Below are 23,718 nucleotides of genomic sequence, written 5' to 3'. Positions count from 1 at the left end.
ACACTGTACATGCTCATTCAAAATATTGGTGGAGGGTGAGTCATCAGCAAACTGGGCAAAAGGGCCTTCTCCAAATGTGTCTTTGTTAGGAGGTCTAGAGCTTGCACCAGAGAAAAGAAACACCAAGTTACAGAGTATTTTTTTCCAGGCAAAAACCAACATGAGCATGAAGTCCCTAGAGTTCCTGTTTGGTAAAGATGACACAGACTGTACAGAATATCTGAAATGGTGTGAAATTCTTTGAAATAAGTGAGCATTTAGGTGAGAAACACATCTTCTGTAGAATGAGATGTAGATATTGGTGTCTGGGATAAGTGTCTTGAACACAAAATCTCAGATGTTTATAGAAGAAGCTTGGGATATTAGCTTGGCTATAAGAACTTGTAGTTCTATGATGTATCCTGTCTTTGGTGACAGGCAATTAAAGGCATAGGTAGGTTCTACTGTGCCTCAAATCAGATGAGGTGATGAGGATGGACTGCAAAACCAGGCTACTGATACCTAGTAAAGGATGAAGATTCTACTTAGCCCTCCTTTTGTTGTTAAGGTATTTATAGAAATATTTTTGGTGGCTTTTTATGGCAGTAGCCACATTAAGTTCTAGTTGAGCTTGAGCCTTTCTAATTTTAACCTGACATAACATCACAACATACTTGCAGTCCTCCTGAGCTGCCCGTCTCTTCTTCCAAAGATCACAAACTCATATTTTTTCCTGAGTTCTAGCCAATGCTCTCCGTTAAGCCTGGTCTGTCTTCTTCACTTTTGGCACATGGGGATGGCCTGCACTTGTGCCTTTAAGATGTCCTTGAAGAATGTCAAGCTCTCCAAGACTTCTCTATCTTTCAGGACTTCCTCCCAGCAGACTCTGTCAAATAGTCTCCCAAGTAGGTCTAAGTCTGCCTTCTGGAAGTCTGCAGTCCATGATTCACTGTGGAGTTGCTTGCCTTGGTGACTGAGGGAAAGCTAAGGGAGAGTGGACTGCATCTCCTAACTCCTCAGCCACTTTTCCTTCCTTGTCCTTTGGTCACTCAAGTGGGGATAGTGGTACTGCATTTAATGCTCTTGTTCATGCTTTAGTTAGACAAGAAGAGCTGGGAGGAAGGCAAGGACAAGCAGAAGATGTGTGTGCTGAGGTTTTTTCATCTACCGCAGCTAGTTTGACAGGGAGGATGGTAGTTGGCCTGCAGAGCAGCATGGCTACCATAGTCTCTCTATGAGTATTGATGTAGCTCTTGCAGACAGAAGGATTTAAACAATAAACATTGAAGGTTTCATTATAGTTGAATCCCTTTATGGTTAAGGAGAAGAGGGAGACAAAGTCTTTCAGATGCTGACCCAGAACCCCAAACTGAGGTTTCCGTTTACATGTCTGGAGATGTTAGGAGCAGACTGACCTTCTAATTTGGATGTCTGAAGTTGAACCTCATCAAAACCAAGCTCTGCTGCTTCTGGTGCCAGTCCTTTTCTACATCCTTAGCTGCCAGAAGTAAGTCTGCCAGTGGTGTCTCTTGGACTCTGAAATACTTTTTTTTTTCTTCCCTCCAGATTGTTCTCTCTCTCTCACCCTTAAGCCTCTTTATTTAATCCTTTTGACTTTTAGAGAGTACATGTGGTCAGAATATTTACCCAAATCCGATCTCAACTACAATCACGTTGGCAAGTTCCAGCGTTCTTAATGGTTTGGAAGGAACCAGTTTTCAATAATGTCTAGATAATGTGGCTACTTGATTATTTGCATGAATAGAGCCCTGCATAGAGGAAACTTCATCTCTGTTTCATTTCAAGCTTTGCTTTTATTTCATATTCTCATCTGTAATATAAAGGAAGGAAGAGGACTGTAATAATGTCTTGGTAGATGAAAGATGAGAAAAGACAGTCTTTGTACTCACTGCTGAGTTCATTTATAATAATGGATTAACTAAGAAGCTTGAGGTGGTGTACTGTTTTAGCTGAGAGCTGGCAAATAGTGATTGCCTCTTCATGTAACCATACAATTGTGCACTTGTCTCATTGTGTCTGTGTACATGTATGAATGTTAAAATTCCATTTTTCAGGGCTAAATCCTTGGATCATGTAAATTACTTCATTCTATTAAAGGCCAGTGAGGTATTGCTGGAGCACAAAGATTTGGACCAGTTATCTAAGAGAAGCATCTTGTGTTGATACACTTAATTTATGGTATTTCTGTAGGTTGTGGTGATTGCACTGGAGCAGGTAAAGAGATCAATGTACCGGTACAGGATTTAGCAGTAAGTATGTAAGAGATGTGGATTTATTTCTCCTCACATCTTTAAAAACTTTGAAATGAATGCTGATTTCAGCATTAGTGCTCCATTCAAAGCCTCAGGCAATTACTTTTTAATCAGGATTTGAAGAACTCTTTTTTCACCTTAAGAAACATTTTTATGAATGTGGAAATGTGCATGGTTTCTCCAGGCAATAAAAACCTATTAGAATGGGGAGTGAAGGGTGGTGGGGGGTAGGCCAACAGTTTTGACAACTCTGAGGGAACTTATAGAAACTTAGTTTATACACGCTGATAGGAACACCTCCAGTGATGCTCCACACAAGGAGGAGTTTTGCTTGCAAGCCAAAATCCCTGATTAGTAAATGAATCCTGCTAATCAGCCCAATGTTAAGGATGCTGCAAAACTGTGGAGTCCTGTGGGCACACGTATTCCCACATGGAATCCCAAATTAGTTCAGATTTTTATAATACATACAAGTGTATAGATTATGGACTTCTGTAAAATATAGTAGTATAACTCTGTTATGACAGAGCAATATATTACAAGATTGAACTCTAAATAATCCCATATTTCATGTTTCAATTAAAATCAAATTATATGACTCCACCTGTATTTTTCATACTAACACAGGGATTTTCTGTTAGATGGAAGATTTAAGATGTTCTAGCCAAAACATAAGATATGTGAACTGTATAAAACCAAACAACTTCAGTTGCTCTGTAGGATACAAGGTATGCCCATTTACTCTAAGAGAATACTACGTAAATGTAAAAATCAATAACCCTGATTAACCTTGGAAACTCAGGGGAAGAAAACAAGGCAACAGGTAACCCATTCTCTCTGCTTTGAAACCAAGCAAATCCAAAGTAGGTTGAACCAAGATGTGGAAAGAACTATGAGAAGAATTATCCCATGGTCCTTTAATCAAATATTTTCCTATTCTATTAGTCTACACTTTAATCAGAAGTCATTGCAAAAAATATTTCTCAAAAATTGAGTATTTTAACTCCAGTTCCTTAATATATCAAATTCTCAAACTTACATGTACATCAAACATGCTGGTATGTACTTGACAGTGCTTTTCATGATGCTTTGTCATTACGCTACATCAGAATTTGTATTTAAGTTGTCACACATTTATATCATTATTATCATTTTAATTGTTAACAGAGTGCTGTTTTCCCCTGGGGGAAAAGAAAGCCATCTTTTCAAACTCCAGCAGCTTATGCTAACCAGATCTAAGATAAGATACAAAGCCAACAAAGCTGTCTAGTTTCTTTTGCACCAGAAAGATGAATTTAAAATTATAGCTCTTGAATGTGATTGTATCATTTAGTAGTAGAAATATTTGAGATTATTTCCTGTGCAATGGAGAAAAGAGCACTTGCAGTCACTTCTGTCTAAAGTGATGCAATCTGCAGGCCTTTTGCAGAGCTATGTCTAATGTCAAGAAGTGATTAAAAAAACAATCACCAAAAAAGGCAAAGCAAAGCCCTAAACATCCTGACTTGACATTGTGTAAGACTCAGGTAGTGTTGACAGTTTAAAATTTAACTTCAAAGATTTTGAGCTAGGAGACGTATTTTCAAAGCTGTCTCATTTCCCAGCTGGTCTTCACCTGATGTGACCCTTCGCATTCCTTCACTGTGACATAGAGAACAGCTATCCAGGAATAATAATTTATATTAACTCTTAGTTTAAATTCTATTTTGTATTAGTGCTACCAGAAGTTGAAAGAACTATGATGAAACAAGAGGCAAATAGATGGTTTTGGGGTAGAGAACTAGTAAGGAAGATACTTGGCTTGATGATTCTCTTCTCCCTCCCTGACTTGAATCCATCCATCTTAAAATCCAGCTTTGAGACATTCTTATGCTACAGATTTGAATGAAGATTGAGTCAGGTGACATTAATGGAGGAGGGGGTTTGATAGTTTAGGGCTTGCTTATATCTAGCGGGTTGAAGGTTTATTATTTCTTTGTTTTCATTTTTAATTTCTCTGTGAATGTTTTTGAATTTAACAGTGTGTTTTGTTTTAAATAGTAATAAGCCATAAACCCCCCTGTGTTGAACTAAAAAATCAGTGATTAACCTTGTTGGGAGTTATAATGAAGATTTATAGTGAAAATCATGACTTTTACAAAAGGAAATTTCCAACAGGAAAGAAACTGTAGTTTTTCCCTACTAATTCTCATATTCTATACTGAGTGTTTGGGGGAGAGCAGTGGAGTAGCAGTCTAAACTCAGTAAAAATGTTTTGTGCTTCATCCAGTAACCAAAACACTTAAAGTAGGTCTTCTCTTAAGTCATGGTCTGCATGTGCAGAGCAGTCAGCCTTCTCTTTTCTCCTATGGGCTGGACTCACTGCAGATTCCATCATTCTGTAGAGAATGCTCTGAGGGAGTTGTGGGGTGTGCTGTGTAGGACATAGTCAGGTTTGTAGCCTGGCCTATAAGAGAACAGATCTGGGAATATGGATCTGAAAACACTTTTTTTTTTTTTTGCAAATCAACATTCTTCTATAGAAAAACAATTATTTCAGCTGAAATAGTTTCATCACTGCCGTGAAATAAATAAAGCAAGCAGTTCAGCTTGCGAGGCGTTGTGTCAGCTGAGTGGTTTTGATTGCAACTGTTTGAAATACTCTGTTTTGTCGTTTCCAAAATCGTATTCCTATGAATTTGCATTCTGGTATTTCTATTTTTTTAGATACTTCTCTTTTTCACTGCACTTTCAGGTAGAAGTAAACAAGTTCTGAAGTACCATTCCACCAATGCTTTCAGTCAGTTATCAAAGACTTTTTATTTGATCAACACAAAAGCTTTCTTTGGCAGGTCTACATAAAATAGCAGCTGCCAAGGTACAACAGAAGAGTTGCTCTCGGCATCAATTACTGCTATTAGTACATCTCTGAGATTCTGCATTCTTTGAGAGCTGAGGTTCTTTGTGTCTTTTCAGCAAAGACAGGTAGCAGATACTTGTGTATTCTGAAAACTCGCTTTTTCAAGCTCATCTCTGCTGTTCTTTTTATTGAAGCAGTAGAAGAAACTATTTAGAACTCAGAAGGGCATAATAGAAAAAAAACCCAAGCATTATTAATATTAAACAATGTCAAAATGATGCTGTTACATGACCTGTTTGCTGGCTATAACGCTTCAACGAAGGGCTCTTTGTTTCTTCCTCCTGCAGTTAATCCCTTCACTGAAGTAACGGAAAATCATATTTAGCAAGGAAATGCTGACAGAATTACTAAAGAAAGCCAACATAGAAATTTGCTTTATTCTCATAAATATTTCTACGTAGAGGTATGTAGAAAGATTAAACAGTCTTAGTGGTTTTTGGGAAGCGTCTTTGGGATCCTGACCTTGAAAAGCCTTACAGTTTCATACATTAAAGTTAGCACATAGATTTCACTGTAAGTAGTCTTAGGTGTAAAAGCTACTGATCGATTTTCAGATAAAATATGGACCAATATAGAACATAGGTGTGGAAGTCTTGAAGTTTGAACATCCCCGTTAAGTGCAGCCATCTCACCTGGAGTCCTGACCCATCTCTGTAAGGATATACCTGGATTTCCAGAGACAGGATTTTTCCCTCTAGAAGGATCTCCTTGGTGGAATACTATGGGATAAAGCACTGTAGGGAAAAGGGGTCGAAGAAATCTGGTTCATACTCAAGGATCACCTCCAAGCTCAGGAGCGATGCATCCCAACAAACAGGAAGCCAGGCAAAAATGCCAGGAGGGCTACAAGGATGACCAAGTTGCTTCTGGACAAACTCTAGCATAAAAAGGAGGCCTACAAAGGGTGGAAGCAAGATCAGGTAACCTGGGAAGAATACAGAGGAATAGTCAGAGCAGTCATTACTTGTGGCGTGCTATTGCATTCTAGTAGAGGAAGAATATTGATTTATATTAAACAACAAAATACAAATGCAGCACATCACAAGTACTTGCAAGAACCAGTTCATTTTAACTAATTTTTTGTTTCTGATAAATTATAAACTTTTTCTGACGCTGTTGAAGAGTCAGTTCATCAAAGCCAATAATCTGTTTTAGCACTAAAATCCTTCAACATATTAATTTATGCTGCATTAGTATAGATAGAAATGTAAAGCTGAAGATGATTCAAAATGTTCTGGATTCATTTCTTCATGTGAAGTTGGGGATCTGAAACTTTCTAATATGAGATTGGAAAAGGTTTTTCAACACTGTTTTCCCAAAGGCAATATTGTTTCTTACCCATTCGTACCAGTAGCTTTGATAAACTGCATTAGCTGTAATAAGCCACATGGTAAGATGTAGTCTGTCTTGTCTCTAAGATAAATGTGTTTCCACCAAGGCTGTATCTAACATACCAGACCTTTGGATGCTGGTAGAATGTTGCCTGCACAGAATTGAATGTTGAGAAAAGCTTGTATGTAGAGAAAATAATTAAAAATTGGTGATTTATAAATGAAGCATTCTTGCAAAGTTTGAGAAACATCTGTACTTGGAGGATGCCTTTGCACTACTTGTTGCTGATCCTTCAGCGATATGTTGTTCTGAAGATCTCAGCGTTGTTTGTTTTCTTTTTTGCCAGAGATGCTTCCTGTTATAGAATCATAGGATAGTTAGGGTTGGAAAGGACCTCAAGATCATCTAGTTCCAACCCCCCTGCCATGGACAGGGACACCTCACACTAAACCATCCCACACAAGGCTTCATCCAACCTGGCCTTGAACACTGCCAGGGGTGGAGCACTCACAACCTCCCTGGGCAACCCATTCCAGGGCCTCACCACCCTAACAGGAAACAACTTCCTCCTTATATCCAATCTAAACTTCCCCTGTTTAAATTTTAACCCGTTACCCCTTGTCCTGTCACTACAGTCCCTGACGAAGAGTCCCTCCCCAGCGTCCCTATAGGCCCCCTTCAGGTACTGGAAGGCTGCTATTAGGTCCCCACGCAGCCTTCTCTTCTCCAGGCTGAACAGCCCCAACTTCCTCAGCCTGTCTTCATACGGGAGGTGCTCCAGTCCCCTGATCATCCTCGTGGCCCTCCTCTGGACTTGTTCCAGCAGTTCCATGTCCTTTTTATGTTGAGGACACCAGAACTGCACACAATACTCCAGGTGAGGTCTCACAAGAGCAGAGTAGAGGGGCAGGATCACCTCCTTCGACCTGTTGGTCACAGTCCTTTTGATGCAGCCCTGGATACAGTTGGCTTTCTGGGCTGCGAGCTCACACTGCCGGCTCATGTTCATTTTCTCATCGACCAGCACCACACACGGAAATGGAGTTTATCCATTTTCAGTGTAGTCAGCATTTACCCGTAGTCACTATTCAATATCTGGAAATGAAGAACTGGTATTATGTGTTTGCTGTATATTTTTAATTAATTTCAGCTGTACAGAATATGGGATTTGGCCACTTTCTTATTTATCATATCAGTGTTATTTCCACTGACCGTAGATGGAACCAAGTCTGTATAGAAAATTGAGACTCTCGAGTGTGTAATTAGATCAGAATCCCATCGTAATAAAGAAACATAGTAGTGACATGCTTTGCAAAGTGCTATTAATTTAATTCCTTTTTCCTTCCAGTCTGTTCTTCCTTTCTTGTTGAAACTCTGATGTTGGTCCTTAGAAAACTCTTAGGGATGGGCTCTGCTTCTGAGGTGACAATTAAATTTGTGTTTAAAATGTAGTACTTCTGAATAGTCTTGAGCATCTTTAGTTTCTATGCATATGGCTATTGGTATGATTGCGGTTCCTTGGCAGACTTTCCCATTCTTTTGTTTTTCTTCTCCCTCAACTTTTGAGTATTTATAGAATGCTCTTGGAATTGAAATTGAGGATCATCAGATTGAGGATCATCATTTCCATTTCCCATGCAAACTCTTGAAAAGGAAAATGAATTTCTTACAGAGTGTGATCCTGTCCTCTCTTGTACAGTTTGGTATGAAATCTCATCACATTCCTTTTCTTGTTCTGCTTGTGACCTGAATATAGATCATCAAATATATAGTTTTGCTTGCGAACAAACATTTCTTTTTTACTTAAACTGTACAGAGTGAAAGGTCAGATAAAAGTTACAACAGGATTAAAGAGAATGTGTGGCACTGTATGGGAATCTTAACAGCCTGCTGTCAGTCAAATAATGGTTTATAATTTGACTTTATATATTTTCATGAAGGAATTAGGACGCTGTATTATTTAGTATTCAGAGTTGCACCAGGTGTGTCCTTTTTCCCTGTGTCTGTCCTTTCTGTTCCAGCAGAAAATATTTGTTTCATCACAGCAATTTGCATTTTGGGTTTGTATCTTTTTAGGGTGTTGGTCGAATTACTGCTTGCAGCCAGCTTTATTTGAACTATAATTTCATGAGATTAGAGCAAAGCCAGCAGTTTAAAAGCACACCCTGATATTTACAGGTAGAGTTTTAAGAACATTTGTGAAATTTATAATAACATTTCCTTGACTAAATTCAGACTTTTTACATTTACTAGCCTAAAATTATTTTGAGGTATGTGTTTTGGTATTTGAGTGCGTATCTAAAATAAATAACTCCTCATGTTCAAAGAGTGTAATTTTCATGCCTTCTGGGTACTTCTCATTATTTCAGTTGAGTTTTCTGTTCTTCCTAATTCTCAGCATAAAGCAGCGAGTTAGAGAAAGAGAATTTTCCTGACACCTCTTTAGTACGATCCCATTTGAAACTCAAGCCAGCCGTTATTATGTGCTATTCAGAGTAACTTTTTCTCTGTGGAATAAGTATGCTTGTAGAATGATAGAATTGTTTGGGTTTGAAGGGACCTTAAAGCCCATCCAGTTCCAGCTTCCTGTCATAGGCAGGGACACCTTCCACTAGAGCAGGTTGCTCCAAGGCCCATCCAACCTGGCCTTGAGCACTGCCAGGGATGGGGCAGCCACAGCTTCTCTGGGCAACTTGTGCCAGTGCCTCAGCACCCTCACAGGGAAGAATTCCTTCCTAACATCTAATCTAAATCTCCCCTCTGTCAGGTTAAAGTCATTCCCCCTTGTCCTGTCACTACACACCCTTTTCTGAAGCCCCTCTCCAGGTTTCTTGTAGCCCCTTTAGGCACTGGAAGCTGCTGTAAGGTCTCACCTTAAGGAGCCTTCTCTTCTCCAGGGTAAACCAGCCCAGCTCTCTCAGCCTGCCTCCAGAGCAGAGCTGCTTCAATCTTCGCAGCATCTCCATGGCCTCCTCTGGACTCACTTCAACAGCTCCTTGTCTGTCTTGTATCAGGGGCCGCAGGGCTGAACACAGGACTGCACTGGGGGGGGGTGGGGGGGTGGTTCTTACCAGAGTGGATGATGAGTAACTTAAAATACATAGTGCTTTAAAAAGTATGAAATATGCTTGAATATGGAAAATATGCAATTAGAGTGGAAGATCCTCCATGTATTTGAAAAAGGACAAAGTAAGCTACTTTCTTGTCATGCTGGTTTTCATATACAGCTTTACTTCTGGGGGCTCCTTTACTTCTCTGTGTGGAATGATGAATGTGTTAGCTTCCAAGACACCAACAAAACAAAGTCATTTCAAGCTATAATAATTTCTAGGAATTGACAGAATAGCAATCCAAACCACACCAACCCAGCTAAAAGATTATTTTACCATTCCCTGCTACTTCCCATGGAAGTATTGCTGTGATCGAGAATCCAACATGCTGTTCCACCTAGTGATGCTTTGAATAGAGGAGTTTTATACTCTGTGGGGGAATCTGTCTTCTTGAGGAAGATCATAACTTCAAAAAGCATGTTCTGCTCTTTATTAGGAGGCACAGGTTTCAGTGTTTTAGAGCTTTATTTTCAGCTTTTAGACTTTTCATTACTGCTCAAAATTGGGAGATTGGAAGAAGATAAACAGAAATATATTAGTTTTTCAATGAATATTTATTTAAACTTTATGTGGAAGGAAATGCTAATGACCAGATCCTTCATTTCCGGAAATGGATGCAGATGTTACATACACAACGCTACTACAGGTGACTTTCTGGGACAGACCTCTTCGACTAGCTCTGAATGGGTTTAAAACTATTCTTCCTTTTGCACAAGTGTATAGAAAACATTACCTTCTAGATGTATTCTGTATCTAAACCAGATGCATCTAAACAGCAAAATGCTGACCATAAACATGTTTAAAGATAAGTAGGCCTTTTGCTAATGAGCTGGCAATTCTGCAGCCCTATTTCAAGCATAAATCCAGGTTAGTAGACTTTAATCTTGCTCTTCTCCTCCCCTGACCCATCCCTCCAGCTTTTTGTAAAAGGAATCAATAGAAACTCACGCAGAATGGTATCTGCTGCCCAGCTGAGCTCTTGGCAATGTGACTCAGCTGTATTAATTCCCTGCTTTCAGAAGCAGCTTTGCCTTTCCTGATAGTCAAGGTCAGGAGATATTCCCTATGTGGCATCCAGTTGTCAACAAGGATTTTTTTTTTATTAACAAAAAAACCCAAAAAACCCACCCCACAACCCAACATTTAAAACATGTATATTGGCACTAATAAGCAGGCAGTGGATTCTGAAAGGTGAAGAACTGCCTGTGCAAAGAGATATCCCACCCGGGCAGTGTTGATACAAAGTTCAGTATAGTTCAGTTCTCCTTATGGGAGTTTTGTCAGTATTTCTTTTGTAGTGTGCTGGTTAGTAACATCAGACAAAGTTGTAAAAGGGGAGCAGAGAAGACCCCAGCAGTGTAAAATGTTTTTAAGCTGTTTTGTGCATGGAAGGTCATTAAAAAGATATATTTACAAATTGGTATATCCATTGATTATGATTCTGCTTCTTTCTGCCCAAGCTCATCTTTTATTCTTCTGTGATACAGCAATAGATACAGCAGTGAAGATAAAGCAATAGATACAGTAGTGAAGATAAAGCAATATATTGCTGGCTTCGAAGTCTAAGCTGATAACTTAGAGGTGGCTGATTCTGAAATTTGTTAAAACTTTTTTTCAAGAAAGAAACATCACAGGCAGTTTTCTTCCTGCTTTTATTCAGAACCAGAAACGAGATAAAAGTCACCAACTCAACTTTGCTTAAAAAATTAATTTCCAAAAACATACAAAATGAGCAACAAGAGGCAAGACAAGGAATGGATGCCATATCATAGTGTCAAAACACTGAGATGGATTCTACCACATTGCTGTTATCTTTCCTTTTTATGAATATTTAATAAATATGAGTCAAATGGGCTCTATATATGCTCTTATTGTTATCCTACTTTTACTTACTCAGAATTGCATTATGTGTGTGGAACATTTTAGGTGGACCAGAAGTTTAGGAAGAAGAGAAATTAAAGCAAAGCTGGAGCGAGGAAGGAAAGTAATTGAAAAATGGTATCTCTGAGTCCAAAGAGAAACTTCTCTAAAGCTGCTGCTAAGAATGAGACCAGTTTCTCTGTGTTTTGGTTCCATGTCCTGCTCTTCCTATCAGCTTTACGTGGGTTTTGTTTTGGTTTGTTTTTAATTTGGTGGATGAAAGGATTTTAAATGCATCCCTTAGATGGGAGAATACAGATGCAGGGAGGAGTCATTCACACAGATCAGAAACTCAGAAACTGTGTATTTCTGCAGAGTTTTGTTAGCATTTTCTTATCCTGGCTAAGCATGCATAATTAATTGTAGCTAGCATAGACAGACACAGTTCCACTGTCCCAGTGGAGGTTTCCAAACTGATGCACCGCTAGATGAAAGATGAGATCTGCCCCACTGTGCTAATGACAGTCACTGTTTTTCCTGCGACATTTCTCTGACTGTGAAACAGAAGCTTAAAGTCATGCATCAGAAACATGCACAGGCAGCTTTGTTTCAGGTTCTTTATATGAAGGGCTTCCAAATCCTGAGTAGCCACTGTGGCTTGTGGCTTTCAGTCCAGGTCTTAAGAAACTATGCTGACTAAGTCTGTCTGGTAAAAAACTATGCCAAAGCCTGGAGATGAGATCCTTCATTTCATGTGAAAAGAACTTAGTGGATGCTTCTAAATGTCCTGCAATCTTTTCTTAATACATGTGTGGAAAGCTTAAGGAGCTCTCACAGTGACAGAAGCAATTTGCAGTGATAAATCCAAATTAAATCAAAATTTTGTTTTTAGAATAATTCCTGAAATTCCACAAGTTAGAAAACAGAATTAGACCCCTCAGAGTGCTTTGGCATAATGAAATGTGTAAGTACCCAGTGTTGCTATAGTAGCTGTTTACACATCTGTATGCTGGCTCCTCAGTGTTTCTTTCAAAGTAAGTTAGTTCCTTTTCTGTGGCCCATTCATTCTTACCTGTTTGGAAGCTACCAGCAAAAGCAACAGTTGTGATTATATAGACAGTTGTGCAGGAGGACTCTGAGATCAAAATGTCTATGCAGAACTGTTAGTGCCCTGAGCCATTCAGCTGCATGGAATGGGATTTTGGGAGGTATTCTGTTTACTTGGAGAGGAATTAAAAATAATGATGTGAAGAGTCACAGGTTTCATCTACTGCTGTTGTATGTATAGATGTCAAAGGGAGAAAAAGCTACTTTAATCATAACCTGTCAGTGTAAATGTAGCATGTTTTATTTCCTATTTTCCTAAAAAATATATATACAGTACTGAACCACATAATCGTGTAAGTATCAGGCAGGAAAACCTGCAGAAAACTGTTGCCATAGTCTAGATTTTGAGCAAATAGCCTAGCAAGACATTCTCATTTTGAAAAGTCAAACCTGCCATTACATTTATGGCTTTGTTTAGTTTCTTTTTTTTTTCCTTTTTGTGCATCTCCATCTCGAGTTTACAAAGAAAATAGACCTGCTGTGAGGTGAACCCCAAAGGAAAGATATGCTGCCTCTGTAATATACAGAAATGTCAGGAAATCATTTATTGAGCCACTGGTGCCTTTAGTGGCTGGTTATAATTTGCTTTACTGTCTGATAATGTGTGTGTTTGTAGATCAATTATCTCAAGAGCTCTTTGGAGCCAGAAGGTCATCTTTTGCGTATTTGTCAGATGCAGAGATGCCAAGTAGCACATTTTTCTTCCAGAACTTAGTAGGTCATCCTTCAATGTAAGTGAAGAAAGGGATTATCTGGTGATGGCAAGACTTTCAGTGTTACAGCTCTTCCATACTTTTAATATATTTGTATAGATACATATTATGAATAAATTGTAGGAAGGAACATTACCTAAAAAAGTAGCTTGTAGCTTCTTTCAGATTGGTAGTTCTCTTGTGAGGATCTTTATTTAGATACAGGTATTTTGCATCCAGGTGGACAGAAGAGTCTTGTGACACCAGCATCATTTCTGTCAGTGATCCAAGAACGAGTAGCTCTTCTGGGACGAGTCCATTCTTAAATTTGGGAACTGAACTTGTGAAGATGGGCATTGCTTGCTTTCCTCTTGGGACTGTAGCAATAAAATGTGCTTTTACTATGAGCTGAGGAGCTAGAAGGGAGAATAGGAAAAGAATTCAGTGTGTCAAACAGATGAAGTTATTCAATTAAAAATCAGATAGTAATAATAATTTAATAGCACCTTTACTATGAAATTTTAAGGCACCTTGCAAACTTTAGTTGTGAGACAGAAGTATATAAGGGATAGTTAAATTATATGTGATTGACTTAGGTACAGAAAGCTGAAGTGATATGATAGTGTTTCATCTTGATAGTACAATTTCTACAGAGACTAGTTCTAAAAATAAGCTCTAGTTTACACCAGTTTTACACTAACGTATAAATTTGCACAAGTGAGCAGATTGCTTCCGATACATTTAATATTGTGCAACTGATATGTTGCCACAATTGATCCTTGATCCACTGGTAGTCTGAGGGTGATCTCAGGCATGAGGCGACAGAGGTGATAGGCATGCTGGAATGTCACCCTAAAAATGAAGTTCACAAAGCTGATGGGTTCAATCTAAGAAGGGATGCGGAAAATGAAGCATGGGAGAATTACTAGTGAGGATGGAAATGGCAAGGGGATACCTCAGGCAATGCTTCCATCAGCAGGTAGGGCTGGCCAAGTTGGATGGGACCAGAAAACAAAGCAGCTGATGCTCAGATCTTGGGTTGAGCAGTCTGTTTTCAGGACTTTTATTTTGGATTGGCTCTAAACTTGTCTTCATGGAAAATCAAATCATTTGTGGTGGGGCATCTTTCACCATAGCTCCATATTAGCATGAGTAAGTTTGTGTGCTGCAAGACCATGCTACAGTGTAAATGGGACAATACTGAGGGTCCCTTGAAAAGCAACATCTGATCTAAACTGAAATGCGAATGTAGACCTGCCCTAAAAGGAGAAGAATCGGAAATGCTGAGTGAAGAGGTGTGCCAGAAGTTGTGCCTCTCTTTTACTTTCATGACTTTTGCTACCCTCTGTCAGGAACCTGAATGCTGATTAAAATCCTCTTCTGTCTTTAAGCTGAACACAAATAGACTTGCCTGAGAAATGGAAAACTTCCTTCTTTATTTTTCTTTTTGTTGTTTCTCCTGCCTTTCTGAATCTGAGGGTGGTTTTAAACGTGACTCGCAGCTCTAAGGAAAGGGCTTTCAGTGCTGCCCGATTTTGCCCGTGAGCCTGAGGTCTTTGTGGTCTGGACTTGAACTGAAATGTGACATTAGGCAGCCAACAGTCTGAGACTGATGGGGTCAAAGAAAGAGAAAGCAAACAAAAGCCTAAGCAACTTGGTCATTAGGACTCTCCCTTATGAAGGAAAAGCCTTATTATAGATAATATTTATATATTTAAACCAGGGACTTGAGGACAAAGAAAGGAAAAGTATGGTAACATTGATCTGTACTCAAATTATGTGTGCTTGCTGCCTTAGACATTTTGTTTTAGTGGAAACTTCACTACTGAAGTATTACCTGCTGGAATTTAAATCTTTAAAACTTTATGGAGTGTGTATGTAAATTAAAAAGAGAAAGAAAAAACAGAATCAGGAAAAAAAACCCATATAGTAGTCATTCATGTGATTTGGAAACATACAGGAAGATACTAAGAGAATTTACATGGTACATAATTGCAGATTGGGTTTGACATTTCTTATTCCTTCCAGATTTTAAAGCCAGGTCTTCTAAATATCTTCAAGAGAGGGAAGAGGCAAAATGAGGAAACAAAACCAAGTACGTATTTGTGATGCAAGATTTCTGATTATAGAAAGGTAGCTTTGGAGCTGCCAGCTTCAGCCCTTTCACAGTATGTCTAATGTGTATTTATGGAGGCCACCAAGGGAAAAACATTATCTTGGTTTGGATCTTTCAAGCCTGATGCAGCTAAGAACTAATTTGCTTTGAAGACAAATTAATATGACATAATAAAATAATTATTAAAGTGGAAGTAAAATTAAATGATTGAAACATACCAACAGAGGAAAATAAAGCAGATAACTTGTGAAGTTTGTGGGAGAATTCCCATTGTAATTACATTAATCATGATTGTTATTACACTGGGGCTGGGACAACAGTTTCTGTTTTCCAGCAGCAGGTAAGCCTAGAGAAGGCAAGTATATAGAAATGGTTATTTAGTCCAAATGAAGATCAGACAGAGTGACTTTGATTGTAAAGCTAATAGTTCAATGTACCTAGGAAAACATCTTCAACGTGTATTTGTAAGCCTTACAAATATAGTGAAAGTAATCCCCAATTTAATTTTTTGTTTTAATTTGTCCTGACTTTTTTATATACTTTTGTCTATGATTACATGCTATTTATGTATGTTTTCCATGACTTTTTGGATACTGAGTGTTCACACGTTCAGAAAAAATAGCCACAGCCAGTCTCTGAGCAGTATTTTTTCTGGAATACTAGCTGCCTTCTTATCATGGAGCAGATACAATGCTTAGAAGTTTTCATTTGGGTATTTAGCTAGATGTCTGGGAATAGAAATCTTTATCCGAAAGTTATCCTTCTTTTGGAGACCAGCCCAATCACAGATTCCAAAAATGGCTTGAAGACTAAATCCTTGAAGACAAATATTTGTGTTCAGTGGATCGATCAGTCATTTGTTGACTTCATCAAATATTTCTGAATATGAACTCATGATGTGGGACAAAATGCCCTCAGTTTTCAGGAGGATTAATCACTAGAGCAAAGCCTCATCAGTATTAATAATTCTCTTAACATTGAGAGCTAGGAAGTCCCCAGCTGGCAAAGTCATACACACATGCTGACATCTCTGCAGTAGGAGTAATGCCTGGTTGTAATTGCTGGGATTTGCTGAATGTGTATGGAGTTTGTCAATATGTCTCAGAATCATAGAATAGTTAGGGTTGGAAAGGACCTCAAGATCATCTAGTTCCAACCCCCCTGCCATGGGCAGGGACACCTCACACTAAACCATCCCACCCAAGGCTTCATCCAACCTGGCCTTGAACACTGCCAGGGATGGAGCATTCACAACTTCCCTGGGCAACCCATTCCAGTGTCTCACCACCCTAACAGGAAAGAATTTCCTCCTTATATCCAGTCTAAACTTCCCCTGTTTAAGTTTTAACCCGTTACCCCTTGTCCTGTCACTACAGTCCCTGACGAAGAGTCCCTCCCCAGCATCCCTACAGGCCCCCTTCAGATACTGGAAGGCTGCTATGAGGTCTCCACGCAGCCTTCTCTTCTCCAGGCTGAACAGCCCCAACTTCCTCAGCCTGTCTTCATACGGGAGGTGCTCCAGTCCCCTGATCATCCTCGTGGCCCTCCTCTGGACTTGTTCCAGCAGTTCCATGTCCTTTTTATGTTGAGGACACCAGAACTGCACACAATACTCCAGGTGAGGTCTCACAAGAGCAGAGTAGAGGGGCAGGATCACCTCCTTCGACCTGTTGGTCACAGTCCTTTTGATGCAGCCCAGGATACAGTTGGCTTTCTGGGCTGCGAGCACACACTGCTGGCCCATGTTCATTTTCTCATCGACCAGCACCCCCAAGTCCTTCTCTGCAGGGCTGCTCTGAATCTCTTCTTTGCCCAACCTGTAGCTGTGCCTGGGATTGCTCCGACCCAGGTGTAGGACCTTGCACTTGTCGTGGTTGAACTTCATGAGATTGGCATCAGCGCACCTCACAAGCGTGTCAAGGTCCCTCTGGATGGCATCCCTTCCCTCCAGCATATCAACCGGACCACACAGCTTGGTGTCATCGGCAAACTTGCTGAGGGAGACTTAAGTCTGATTCTTCTAAGTCCTTCCCGGAATTTCTTTCATGGATAGAAGTACCTTTGCCACTAAAACAAAGAAGCATGATCAGAAATGTTGATTTATGACAAACGAAGTTCAGAGTTCAGCTACTTTATGCTTATTCCCTTTAACGTCACCCAAAGTCCGTATCAGAGAAAATCTATAGCTAGAAGAAGATGTAAACAAATTCCAGTTGAGAATGCAAACAGGTGCGGGAAGATGTTGGTTTTCTACAGGCAGATGAGGGTATTTTAAATGGGGATGTTAGTCTGAAATTACATTTCAAAGTCTCTTTGGGATCTTCTTCACAAAGATGAGAAACATTGGGAACCAAGGTGTTAGGAGGAATGGCCACCATCAGCACGTGAAAGTGACAATCTGAAAAGTTCCCTAGGAGAATGCTGTATTTTTGGGTTGGTGTTTTTTTTGGGGGGTTGAACCCTTGTATATATCTTCCAGATTGCTTGTGCACATATGTACTAAGAAGGCTCAGCTTTTCACAGAAGTTTACAAAACCACCCACCATTTTTAATAAGGAGAACTTGGTTGTCAAACTTTTTTGTGACTTCCTTGGTGTGTTTGTTCACATTTTCTTCCTACTAAAAGGCTTCTTCTGCTCTTTTGAAATTCTATCTTATGCCTTGATGTTTTCTACTCATAAAAATGACTAGCTTTATCCCAGCGTTGCTTGGAAAAATCACTGAGCATTCTGTAGATAAGCAATGAAATAAGATGTCTTCAGTTGAAATGCCAACCCAACTCATTACAGTATTGTAATGAGTCACAGTTGAGATATGCAGTCTTTTCTTTCTGTGTGTGTAATGGACCATCATCCCAGCTTTTTTGTGCCGCCTTGTTTGTGGAATATCCACCTCAAAGACCAAATGGAGATATTTAATTTTAAAAGTAAGTAATAAGGCATGTACTTAATTAAGGTTATATGGACTTCTAATGTCATGTACATGGTTTCGTCAGAATTGATATCTTTACCCTCTTTACCCTTCCTGCTGGGGACATTTTTGGTATAACATGAAAATCCTGCTTGTTGCTTTTTCTCATGCTGATCATGAATTCAATAGGGATCAGCTCCTGCCAGTAACGGCTGCATATTTATGTTATTGATTGGTAAGGGAAGGAAGCTGAGGGCTTTTTGTATTGTGCTATAAAATTAATAAATAATGATTCATTAGGACAGCATCTTGCAACTCAGGGGTGAGCAGTAGTTTGGTATGAGGGTTGTATTGCTGTTCTGAATGTGCCTGCGGTACAACAGGGGCACTGCTGTTGCAGTACCTAGGAACACAGTCCTAAGCTCTGTCCTCTGGGATTTTCCCTCTTCCAAGGCAGGAGGTGGAGCAGCAGGAAGCAGGCAGCATGTCTTTGCTTTCTCTCTGGGGACACTTCCTTCAGCAAAATGGTGAGGAGATCATTTTGCATAGGTGTGCAGGGAGTCCTCAGGTGCCAGGAAAAGGAGTGAGGTCACATTATCTTAGTTGGCTGAGATACAGAGATCATTGCCATGTGGCTTCTGTTGTAGGTAAAATGTGCTAGAGGCCGCCAGTCTGCTTCTGCTATGGAGTATGAAGTTAGGAAGAAAAAGTTCACAACAATTTCAGCCTCCGGCAGAACCAGTGCTCCCTTTCCCAGATTATTCAATAGTGCTGTAATTGCACTATTGTAATTGTTGGTACTCTGAAACATTTTACTCTTTTGGGGGCTTTTTGGCTCTTGTAACTGGCACTGATTGTGTCCATCCCTAGCACAGCCCTGATTTCAGTCCTTCCTCAGGCAGAATTTAGTTGATATCCATACACTGTAAAAATCTGAGCTTCAAGGACACACCTGGGAGGTACTCAGCAGGCAAGTTATCAAGCCTGTTGAAGTGGGAGGAGCATTTACAAAATGCTTTAAATCTGGCTGTATTGGAAATTCGTATTTCTTTTAACTAACTTTTGAACCATCACAACATTTGTCATCATGGCCCCCCACTGTGGTCTGGCAGTGTCCTGTGGTGGTTTCACTCATTTCAGGAATTCCTAGCTTGTTTAAATCCACAAACAGTAAACAGATTGGAGCATTTCAGCGAGTGGCAGCAAAATTGCATGAAGATAAACATGAAAAGACTGATAGGCCCAGGGCAGTTTGTATTAGCAGAGATGTGATATTTCTCGTGACTGACAGATTTGCAAGATCACAACGTGTAAACCATGTTGGCAGGACAGCAGGGAGACCTATATGTAGAGGACAGTACCAGCTATGGACTTACCGGCCCTAGGGACTCCAGTGCTTTTAATTCAGCCAGCCGTATGTAGGTGCATAGTGGCAACCTTTACATGTGATATGCCTGAGGGCGCTGTTGTTGTGGTGGACCAGAATTAAACTTGAAAAAAGGATGAGGAGAAGGAGAAAGTAGCAGCATACAGTAGGTATGCATACATTGAGATCAGTAACAGCACTATCACTCGTTATGATTTCCAGGTTCCATCTTTCAAGGACCAGCTGATACCTCTGATACCTGACCTGTTTCAGTGAAATTTAATTTCTCTCAGTGATATTTTCTCTAGTCCACTTCTGGGCTACAAAGTGTCTAGCTTACATCTGAATTTCAGTGCAATTCATCCTTGGGAATTAATTCTTGCTGGTGGCTTTGGAGGATAAACAGGGGAATGAATAACAGCATTCTGGGTACAGTATGTCACTACAGAATAAACAGAGCAGAAGGAGGGAGACAGATTGTCTTTGTGGTGCGACAATGGCCAAATATTTACATTTTCTGCAGCAAAGCCTAGCACAGAGGGGTCAGCTTCTCAGCAGGAGGGCTGTTATTAGAAGCTTGATTTTTACATGTAATTGAGAGACTACCGCTGACGTGAAGAGTTGAAGGTGAGCACCTTTTATGTTAGATTCATTAAAAATAAATAGTTTCTATTTCATTCATTTAAGAAAAAAATATGTGTTAGGACCTGCAGGTGGACATGATTTGTGTGTCAAGCTGGCAGTCTGGAGAGTAGATAGGAACTTCACTAAAGCTCTGTGTGCTTCTCTGAATGAGGAACGGAGTGCGCTATTTCAGTGTGTTGAGATTTGCATGGTAGTAGATACAACTGTGCTGATGAAGCATTGATGGAGAAGAAACACTAAGAAAATGGCCCTTAGAATTTCAGGTATTGGTACAGATAAACTATATTTAACATGAAAAGGACTTAAAAAATACAAATCATAAAGGAAGGCACCAAATTAATTCTATATGAGTGTATTTCACACCTCCTGTCTAATTGTTACCTTCTCACTGCACAATATCCTACATTTCAATTTTGCTCTTGCTCTATTTTGGAACGTTTTTGGTAATTCATGCCTTTCCCTACATGTGGGGGCTCTGTCTGTTCTGTGCACTGGGTTTCCAGCTGAGACTTTTGTAAACAGTTGTGTTAACTGCCTGGAGTCACCCAGAGGATGATACATGTAGAATCCATTCCATGTGGAGACAAAGATTTTATAGTTTCTGCTTTCAGTTCTTAATGTCCTGTGAGACTAGTGCTGACAATGTCCAAAACATTAACTGCAAGTTACACCAGAAACCTGAGAGAACCTTTGAGGCTTGTAAGACACAGCAGCTCTTCTCAGTGTGAGCAGAGGAGGTATGAGTGCTGTCAATACGTGATGGGCTCCTGGAGAGATCTCACAAGTCAGAGAGAAATTTTGCCCAGATCTGGCTGAGTATGTTGTTTTCATGACTTATATTCACAGTGTGGTGGAAGACACCTTGACTTCTGGTTGTTATTTCTTTGAGAATAAAAACATTTCTGCCTTTGCTGTGAGCATATTTATCTTTGGAGAGCTCCACCAGAAACAGTTTGTCTCTGCATTCGCTCAGCCTGCGACTTTTGCCTTGACCCATGTAAGGGATTTGGGAATCCGGTGGCGATGATAAGCGACAGGCTGTACTAATGCACAAACATTCAGCTACTCTCAGCAGGAAAGGTCTTGTCAATACTAGGAATAAGTAATGCGCTAAAGATTTACTGTCAGGTGGCTGTCTTGACCACAGCAGGGTGGAAACTTGCAGCAGTGGGATGGCCTTACATACTTAGGTCGCCTGTGTTTACTTTGATGAATGTGTGTAGTATCCTTGGTCTGTATTATTACACTGAATTGAGAGGAGGCTGTGGTACCTGATAAGCCTGGGGAAAAAAAAAAAATGATTTTCACCATTAACAGAGAAAATAACACTCGAATAATTGGAGCTGGAAGGCATCAGCACCGTTACCTTCCGCTTCTCAAATTTCTAACAGAGTACCCTGCATTGAAAAATTTCTGGTTATGATGTTTGCAGAACAGAAAGAATGATTGAACAGAGTTGTCCCGTGGTCACTGTGCTGTTATAGTTATTTTCATTAACTAAAATTGATGTCAGCCATTTGGGATTTATGCAGCTTTTAATTTATTTTTCTTCAAAGAGAAATGACATGGCTTTTCTTATGTGATGCTTTTGGACGACTTTTAAAGGCACTGGGGGAAAATACACTTGTCTTTTACAGTCACCCTGTTGGTTGTTAAGAACATTATTGGTTTGCGTGGTGTTTGAAATTTGCCTATTTTAAAGTGCTCTGACAGAGGCTGAAAGTTGGTAATAGGCTGTGAAAATCTAGTGCTTCGAGACCTCGGTTTTGTGTACTTGAGTGTGTAAATGCTAATTCCTTTCACAGAAAGAACTTCTGTGGTTACCGTATATTTTAGTATCCTGAGTAACTCCAGAAACAGGGAAACCTCTATGTAAATCCCTTGGTATATCCATGCTGATGACTCCCAATCACCTCCTTGTCCTTCCTGTGCCTGGAAATGCTTTCTAGAAGAATTAGTTGCTCCTTCACCTTTGCAAGGATTAAAGGGAGGGTGACCCACCTGTAGCTGCCTGGATCTTCCTTCTTTCACTTAACATGCTCATGTAAGCCAGGCAAACGTAGTGGAAGCATTAGGGGGTTTGAATTTTGTCCCTAAATTTTAATCCTTAGAATTTGACATCATAGGGGTAAGATATTCCATTAAATGAAAATAACATCTTTACATGAGTTACTGTTTTGTCATTCAGAGTATCGGAGGCTAATTCTTCACTTGACTCAGAATAGTGTCTAAAGGAAAGATAATAACTTTACATCTTCATTCCTTTCCCCTTTGCATTATGCTGTTATAAGGCAGTAGAACAGGCACTCGAGGCATCTTCAGGGCAGCTACTTTGGTGTGCTGGGTTGTCAAGTGCCTCCAAGCTGCCCCAAGCAGTAGTAGGGTTTTCTGAAAGCCCTAAAGCAATGTGGTGTGCCAAGGGACATTTTTAATAATTCCTTCTAATTGATATATGGTTATATGAGTTTCTGTGTCCTCTTAGATAGCTGTGCCTTCTCCGCATTTCTGACCTAGGTCTGTCACTATTTTAATAATGAATTCTGTTTCAGTGGTGGCTCCTGGGCAAAAGGTGCACTCAAAGAAGACCTGGTATCCCAGGTAACCAGTTTTCATATTTTAATCATATGTGCATTTTTAAACTACTTTTCCTAACCTCTTAAATTGGAAGGGTTCTCCAGATTTTGGATGAAGGTCTTTTGGACTGAGTGTATAATCCAGACAAAAATCAGTGTGGTCCTTCAAAAATGTTTATTCTGATTTCTCAAATTTATGACTTCTCATGTTTATGACAAGAAAATTCTTGGTGGTTTGGGGTCAAAGTCTGGTTATACTTCAGCATATGTATATTTCAGTTCCTTCTCTATACTTTAAAGGAAGATTGTGTGTATCCCAGGCATTAACCCATCCTTGATTAGCTGAATTCCACTAATGGTTACAAAAGAGGTCTCGCATCCATTGCTTGCACAGATGGAAGAGTGTGGCTTCAGAACTATGGAAGCAGTCTTCAAGTATTGTTTTATTTCAGAATACTGAAGTATAATTCTAAAGACTTTTTAAAATACCTTTCTGATATTGTAAATGAATGGACAAGTGAGCAAGATGCTTTTCAGTAACCAGCAAGGGTACTGTATGCCTTTTCTGGCAGCATGAGGCAAACCACAGCCCATTATTCTTGACCATCATGCGTTTCCAATATCAATTACAAATACAACTCATGCTGCTATCTGCACAGCATGCTACATGCCAGCTACATTCAGATACAGTACATGTAATGTTGATAGCAAATGTGCTGGGAATAGAGTGTCAGACACTCTTCTGCACTAAAATGTGACAAATTCTGGTGTTTGACTTAAAGTTTATTTTTTCACAAATAAAAAATAAAGATCCGTTTGTCCCCTTTTCCATATGAACTAAAAAAAAGAAATAGAT

The 23,718-nt window shown here is 39.7% G+C and overlaps 1 protein-coding gene across 1 annotated transcript in view; it reads left to right on the top strand.

The window, feature by feature from the left end:
• Nucleotides 1-23,718, top strand: part of CNTNAP2 (contactin associated protein 2) — a 1,034,819-nt gene that overhangs the window by 233,278 nt on the left and 777,823 nt on the right. The gene's annotated exons all lie outside the window — the stretch shown is intronic.

The sequence above is a fragment of the Lathamus discolor genome, chromosome 2 (assembly GCF_037157495.1).
Source record: "Lathamus discolor isolate bLatDis1 chromosome 2, bLatDis1.hap1, whole genome shotgun sequence".
Lineage (NCBI taxonomy): Eukaryota > Metazoa > Chordata > Aves > Psittaciformes > Psittacidae > Lathamus > Lathamus discolor.
Note: the sequence above shows the minus strand (reverse complement) of the source record. Positions and strands in the feature narration are given on the sequence as shown.